General features: G+C 40.9%; 1 long non-coding RNA gene across 1 annotated transcript; it reads right to left on the reverse strand.

The window, feature by feature from the left end:
• Window positions 1-199: 199 nt before the first annotated feature.
• LOC106571707 (uncharacterized) lies at window positions 200-6146 on the reverse strand. The gene is made up of 3 exons (XR_001320985.2): window positions 5800-6146; window positions 5554-5616; window positions 200-4426 (listed from the first exon to the last, which is right to left on the reverse strand). It is a non-coding gene; the product is annotated as an uncharacterized lncRNA (long non-coding RNA).
• Window positions 6147-8217: the final 2071 nt, after the last annotated feature.

Genomic DNA, 8217 nt, shown 5'->3' on the forward strand with positions numbered 1-8217 from the left:
GCTATTGCATATATATATATATCTATATCTTTATTTCTTTAAAAAAAAAAATCTTTCAATTTTATTATTATTATTTTTTCTTTTTATATTTTATATTTTTTTGTATTTTTTATATTCATTTTTCAATTTATTGTTTTTTATTTAATTTTTTTCCTATTTGTTTTTTATATTTTATTTTGTTGTTTTAAAAATATTATTATTTTCACTACACTTCTGAAGTTTCATTTGCACAGCAGTGTGTGCCTGTTGGAGGGAGCCGACACTTGATTTAGAAATCGGCAGTCCTGTGGTTTATCCCAATCAGTACAGACAGCAGCACATCCTAGCAACAGCACTGACGGTTTCTAAATAGTGTAATTTCACTCCAACCAGGACATGCTGCTCTGCAAGTCAAATGCACTTCTGAAAACAGTGCAGAAAACTATCTGCAAATATTGAATTCTGGCCAAAGAGTTTCAGTTGTTTCACGTTACAGGACGTTCTATCCAGTGATGTAGTGGTAAATAAAATTGGTGGGTAAAAGCTAATTGCCATTGGTGGTGAATGAAGTAACACTTTTTATACTTTCAGTGCATTTTTCCCTGATAGCTGGGTAAACACTCGCACAAAAAGAGTAACGTGCATTTACTTTACAGACAGCTCGGGGCGTTCAACATGTCAATACATCTCTTAAATACAAGCAGTGATGAAGTCAATCTCTCCTCCACTTTGAGACAGGAGAGATTGACACGCATATTCGTAATATCAGCTCTGTGTACATCCAAGGGCCAGCCCTGCTGCCCTGTTCTGAACCAATTGCAATTTTCCTAAGTACTTTTTTGTGGCACCTGACCACACTACTGAACAGTAGTCCAGGTGCGACAAAACCAGGGCCTGTAGGACCTGCCCTACTGACAGTGCTGTCAAGAAGGTAGAGCAGCGCCTTATCATGGACATGCTTCTCCCCATCTTAGCTACTGTTGTATCAAATATGTTTGACCATGACAGTTTTTACAATCCAGGGTAACTCCAAGTAGTTAAGTCACCTCAACTTGCTCAATTTCCATATTATTTATTACAAGATTTAGTTGAGGTTTTAGGGTTTGGTGAATGATTTGTCCCAAATACAATGCTTTTAGTTTTAGAAATATTTAGGACTAGCATAGTCCTTGCCACCCACTCTGAAACTAACTGCAACTCTTCAGGTGTTGCAGTCATTTCAGTCGCTGTAGTAGATGACATGTATAGTGTTGAGTCCTCCGCATACATAAACACTCTGGCTTTCCTCAAAGCCAGTGGCAATTCATTAGTAAAGATTGAAAAAAGTAATGGGCCTAGACAGCTGCCCTGGGGAAATCCTGATTCTACCTGGATTATGTTGGAGAGGCTTCCATTAAAGAACACCGTCTGTGTTCGGTTAGTCAGGTAACTCTTTATCCACAATGTGTGTGTGTACGGCTGTGTGCCTTTGTATGTCACTGTGTGTGTCCTGCAAAAAAAAAAATCATTTTTATTTATTTCTGCAGACGCACTTTTAAATGGATAGTCATTGGCTCAATAACTGGAAGTCTATGGGAACAGCTAGCATATCATTGTGCGAGCACTAGCAGCAATAGAGCCGCCGCCCGCCCCCCCCCCTTACCCTTACCACCACTGGGGGAAAAAATCCTAGGGGATCTCTCCTGTGATCTCTCTACTTTGACAAATAAATCATATTTTATTCAGTACTTCCTTGCCTGGGTAATTCATTTTTAAGCTTAATACAGATTTAAGACTATCAATCTAGTATATAGATATGTACATTTTGGGTCTGATTCTCTGATAAATTAGGCTTAACTGTACTGTTCCACTTACACATACAGGTAACTGCCAAAATAAAGGAAACGCAAACATAATGCATCTTTAATAGGGCAATGGGCCACCACGGGCCAGAACTGCTTCAATGCACCTTGGCATAGATTCTACAATCTGTCCGGAACTCTATTGGAGGGATACCCTTCTTCAACAAGAAATTCCATCATTTGGTGTTTTGTTGATGGTGGTGAAAAACGCTGGCCGTGTCCAAATACCCATACTAGCGTACAATGTACTTAAACTGCATAGTATGTACTCATCTTCGCATACTATTTGTGATGTATAATGTTTAGTAAAAAGTATACAGTATGCCACGGGGGTAGTGTTACTACTTTGCTACAGCTTCGCATATATAACTGGCTAGCTAGGTTAAATATGAAGTTGTTGCTCAATAACAGCAAGCTTATCGGGTATTCATTCAACTTCAAGTCCTACTAAAGCACATAGTTAACGTATTTAGCTAAAGTAAAAGGCACGGCATGCTGCAAATAACAATCTGTTTTCAAAGATACGATTAAATGGTCATGATCCTTTTAAGGACAAAAAAAATTACTTGCATCTGAACAGGAGACTCTTTGCTCGTTTTCTTAGCTATCTTCAATTTCTTTTTTTGTTTACCTTCAGAGAACTATCACATTTTGAAGCCCTCCTATCTGGTTTGAATGCATTGTGTGTGTGTGTGTGTGTGTGTGAGACACTCCCGAAAAGTTTACAATTCATTCATACTACATGAGAAGCCGAAATGAGTATGACATCCTGGCTTTTAAAGCATACTACATTTTCGAAATGTCACATGCTATTGTTTGCATACTCAAAAGGCCTACTATTTAGGACGCTAGTGTGGTTATTCGCCGCTGTCTCAGGCGCCGCTCCAGAATCTCCCTTAAGTGTTCAATTGGGTTGAGATCTGGTGACGGAGATGGCCATGGCATATGGTTTACATTAGTTTTCATGCTCATCAAACCATTCAGTGACCACTCGTGTGCCCTGTGGATGGAGGCACTGTCATCCTATGGGGGCATAACCATGGTAGCCAAAATAATGGCCTGCCCAGCATTTTTATACATGACCCAAAGCATGATGCGATGTTAATTGCTTAATTAACTGAGGAACCACACCTGTGTGGAAGCACCTACTTTAAATATACTTTGTATCCCTCATTTATTCAAGTGTTTCCATTATTTTGGCAGTTGCTATCAGCTCTAGCTGCTGTTCTGTTCTTATACATACCTTGAGTGGACAAAACATTATGAACATGCTCCTAATATTGATTTTATGATTTTCTTTAACCTTCATTTGATTAGGCAAGTCAGTTAAGAACAAATTCTTATTTACAATGACGGCCTCCCGGGGAACAGTGGGTTAACTGCCTTGTTCAGGGGCAGAATTACATTTTTACCTTGTCAGCTCAGGGATTTGATCCAGCTACCTTTCAGTTACTGGCCCAATGCTCTAACCACTAGGCTACCTGCCACCCCGAGTTGCACCCCCTTTTGTCCTCAGTATTGTCAGGATCAGAGAATAACAGCTTACCTCTGTCCCAATCCAACAGCACTCTGATCTTCTGGGGTTTCTGTCTCACTGTGAGGAGTCTGTCCCTTAGGGTTGTGTATGCATCATACCAGCGCTTTATTCCCAAGATTTCATCCCAGGGCTGATTCCCTTCCTGAGGACAGACTCTGGCATCACACTGACAATCAAGTCTGTACTGTCTCCAACCGCAATGTCACAACTGTGTGTCTCTGAGTCACAGCCCTCTGAGCTCAGGATAATTTAATCAAATCTCTCTCGGATTGCTCTAACCGTTTCTCTACTGGATCTCACAGTGGTGAGATCTTTAGAGAGGATGAGATGTGGGTGAGCAGTGTTGGGACCCAAATTCACGGGAGCTAAACAGAGCACTGTAGTTTGTCTTGTTTTACAAGGTCATACATGTTTTTTTAAAATATATATATGGTGTCCCAATTTGTACGAAATGGTATACTGTAATTTCCAGCAGAGGTGTGTGTGTGTGTGCTCGCGAGTGCATCTCCTTTTTATTTCAAAATGTAATTTCCATTATGTAATCACAAAACAACACTTACTGTACTGAACTATCGCCTGTATCTTCTCTGAACTTCAGCCTCTAGGTGTTTGATCATGTCTGTCAGTGTTCCTGAAACCCTCTGGATCTGGCAGTGTGCTCTGGAAAAACATTCAGGAGTCAGTGTTCCTGTGGGGTTGGGTTCAGAACTGCAGAAAGCAGAGAGACACGGGGCAGCTTACCTTTCCAAGGTGGCCTTTGTAGTTCTGTAGAGGAACAACATAGCAGTTAATCAATATTATCAACATAGTTATCAAACAAATCTAAAGAATGTCTACTAAGGACAAAGATGTTGGTTCTTACCTCAGGAATGAAATGTCTTCAGCTCTCATCTCCCCATCTATGGTTCTGATTGATTGTGTCAAAGTCATACCTCTCCCATCTCCGTCATCTGACTCTTCTGTTCCTCTTCCTCCCTCAGAGCAGCTATCCTGCTTGCTTTTTTCATCTCGTAGAAACTGGTGGCGTTTTCTAAAACTCGTCCTTCATCAGCTTCTCAGTGTGCTGGACCTGTCAAAAGGTGGAAAATGTAACAGGTTGTTTGGATCTCGGTTGAGCAAAGTAGAGGCAAACAGTTTAACTATGTAATATATTAAAGGGTAAATTCAGCTGTTTTCTCTATCAAATAATTTCTGTGTAACAATGAAATACCTTACTGTGATTGTTTTTCAAGTAGCCTGTCCTTCAGTTAAATTACCTACTGGCCTCATGGGTGTAATGTTAATATTTTTCTGAATTTAATAATTGTTTATTTTTTTAAATCTGCAGAAAATCTGGTGTTTGTATGTCAATGGTTTTGCTATATTTCAGTTTTCTGTGATGTATATAAAGTGTAATACTGGGATATAACCTCAAAATGTAGTACATTTCAACTATATCTGACATGGTACACGTGTCTTCCTTTTTTTTTAAGCCCATAACCATGTGTGTGAGGTGTATGCTTTTTGTTTCAAAGTAGATTTGTTTAAGACTACCAAGAAACACTGTGTGACCCTGATTTAGCTGCTCTGCAGTGAAATGATATTATAATGGCCTAAAAGAAACAAATAGCTTCTTAGCAAAGGGCAATTTTTCAAGCAAGACTTTTGCTACGACTCTCAGGGAGTGGTCTGAGTGGGGAGGGGAACACAATGTGCTATTATTGGCAGAGTTTTGGAGCTCTTTATTTTTATTCGTCTATTTATTCTATTAACTAATTTACTGCATGGTGAGGTCACCATGAAAGCCGAAACTCCATCCCACCGAAACAGGCTGAAATTTCAGGTGTTCTTTTCAAACAGCTCTTACACTAAAAGGGCATTATAGCTCGGCTCAGCTGTAGCTCGGCCACCTTCCACCGCAGATGCGGAAGGATAGGCAGATGCATGGTCTGCATCTGTCTACTGCAAAATAGCTCTAGCTTAAACTGACAGATTTTGATGGGGATTTTTTTTTATTATGTTACTTATATTGACGCACCCGTCCGTCAGACTCTTAAGGATTCTAATTTCTGATTTCTCCAATTGATTTATTAATGTTGTTAAAAGGCTATAGAGAACAAGTCCACAAACATGATTAACCTGCGCTGATAAAAAGGCAAAGGCCAGAATACATAACCCTTGAGGACCCGAGTCCCATATTTATAGTTTGCTTATTACCTTCTTATCCTGTGCAGCTTCGTCTATGGAACAGAACTTGTGGTTTGTGTGTTTTCTGGAAGTCTGACACAAAACAGACAGGCTGTTTATCCTCCAGACAGAAGATCTTCCCACTGGGCACAGATGTCTTTTATGAGTGAGATCTGGCCAAGAGGGCAATGTCTATTCCATGATGTAATTTCATTGAAATTATGTGGAAACAATGTTGATTCAACCATTGTGTGACCAGTGTGTTGAGTTTCTTACTGTGCAGAATGTCGAGCAACTCTTCTGAAGCTCTCTGACTTCCCTCCTGTAAGCAGGCCTCACACAGGTTTTTTAAAACCAGGTTACATGGATGTTCGTGTCTTGACGATCCACTCCTGCAAACTGGACACTCTTTACACTCATTCCCTTTCCAGTATTCCTGCAGACAGATTTTACAGAAGCTGTGGCTACACGACAGGACAGAATCCTTGAAGATGTCACAGCACACAGGACAGGAGAGATCCTCTGGGAGGTCTGGAAGCCATTTTATCACTGTCACACTTGCCTCTTGCGTCAGTAATGCCCTAAGAAAAGAGGTTACTTTCACTTTTAAAGCACTAGCGGTTCTGGGGGGGTGGGGGGGCAGTGCCCCTGTGACAACAATTTTGGACCCCCTAAATGTGGAGTATGAAATCATTTTTACATAACTGATAGCAAAAATTATTCTTTTTTTACATCCGTTATTAGACAGTGACAACGATGATGATTATGAACATGGTCTTTTGCCTGCTAATGCCTGCAATGCAGTGAAGAAAACGATATGACAACAATAATGTCTAATGTAACTGGCCCCTCTAACAGTACAATTGGCCCCATCTTGGCCCCCCCCCCAGTTAAAATGGTCTAGAACCGCCACTGTTTTAAAGACTCACCTTTGTTTAGTAGCAGAGCTATATTGACAGTTTGTGATTTCTCCTCCTGTAACTACTCTGAAAGGTTGACATTAATGAGTCATAGATCTGGTGTCAGGTAGCCTAGCGGTTAGTGCGCTGGGCCAATAACCGAAAGGTTGCTGGTTTGAATACCCGAGCTGACAAGGTGAGGAAAATGTCGATGTGCCCTTGATCAAGGCACTTAACCCTAATTTGCACCAGGGTGCCGTACTACTATGGCTGACCCTGTAAAACAACACATTTCACTGCACCTATCATATATACAGTGAGTGTATAAAACATTAGGAACACCTGCTCTATCCATGACAGAGCTGACCAGGTGACAGTCTATGATCCCTTATTGATGTCACCTGTTAAATCCAGTTTAATCAGTGTAGATGAAGGGCAGGAGACAGGTTAAATAAGGATTTTTAAGCCTTGAGATAATTGAGACGGATTGTGTATGTGCCATTCAGAGGGTGAATGGGCAAGACAAAATATTTAAGTGCCTTTGAACGGGGTATCAAATACCTAGGTGTCTGGTTAGACTGTAAACTCTCCAGACTCACATTAAACATCTCCAATCCAAAATTAAATCTAGAATTGGCTTCCTATTTCGCAACAAAGCATCCTTCACTCATGCTGCCAAACATACCCTCGTAAAACTGAACATTCTACCGATCCTCGACTTCGGCGATGTCATTTACAAAATAGCCTCCAACACTCTACTCAACAAATTGGATGCAGTCTATCACAGTGCCATCCGTTTTGTCACCAAAGCCCCATATACTACCCACCACTCCGACCTGTATGATCTCGTTGGCTGGCCCTCGCTTCATACTCGTCGCCAAACCCACTGGCTCCAGGTCATCTACAAGTCTCTGCTAGGTAAAGCCCCGCCTTATGTCAGCTCGCTGGTCACCATAGCAACACCCACCCGTAGCACGTGTTCCAGCAGGTATATCTCACTGGTCACCCCCAAAACCAATTCTTAATTTGGCCGCCTCTCCTTCCAGTTCTCTGCTGCCAATGACTGGAACGAACAGATCACTGCACCTGTACATAGCTCATCTGTAAATAGCCCATCCAAGCTACCTCATCCCCATACTGTATATTTATTTATTTATCTTGCTCCTTTGCACCCCAGTATCTCAACTTGCACATTCATCTTCTTCACATCCTACCATTCCAGTGTTTAATTGCTATATTGTAATTACTTTGCCAACATGGTCTATTCATTGCCTTACATCTCTTATCCTACCTCATTTGCACATGCTGTATATAGATTTTTCTACTGTATTATTGATTGTATGTTTGTTTATTCCATGTGTAACTTTGTGTTGTTGTATGTGTCGAACTGCTTTGCTTTATCTTGGCCAGGTCGCAGTTGCAAATGAGAACTTGTTCTCAACTAGCCTACCTGGTTAAATAAAGGTGAAATAAAAACAATTAAAAGTATGGTATTAGGTGCCAGGTGCAGAGGTTTGAGTGTGTCAAAAATTGCAACACTGCTGGGTTTTTCACTCAATGTGTGTATCAAGAATGGCCAACCTGACACAACTGTGGGAAGCATTGGAGTCAACATGGGCCAGCATCCTTGTGGAACCCTTTCGACACCTTGTAGAGTCCATGTCCTGACGAATTGAAGCTGTTCTGAGGGCAAAAGGGGGGCAACTCAATTAGGAAGGTGTTCCTAATGTTTTTTTAAACTCAGTGTATATACAGTACATAAGTCCTTTGTTGAACACATCGGGCAAATAGACAC

The sequence above is a fragment of the Salmo salar genome, chromosome ssa15 (assembly GCF_905237065.1).
Source record: "Salmo salar chromosome ssa15, Ssal_v3.1, whole genome shotgun sequence".
In the NCBI taxonomy this organism is placed as follows: domain Eukaryota; kingdom Metazoa; phylum Chordata; class Actinopteri; order Salmoniformes; family Salmonidae; genus Salmo; species Salmo salar.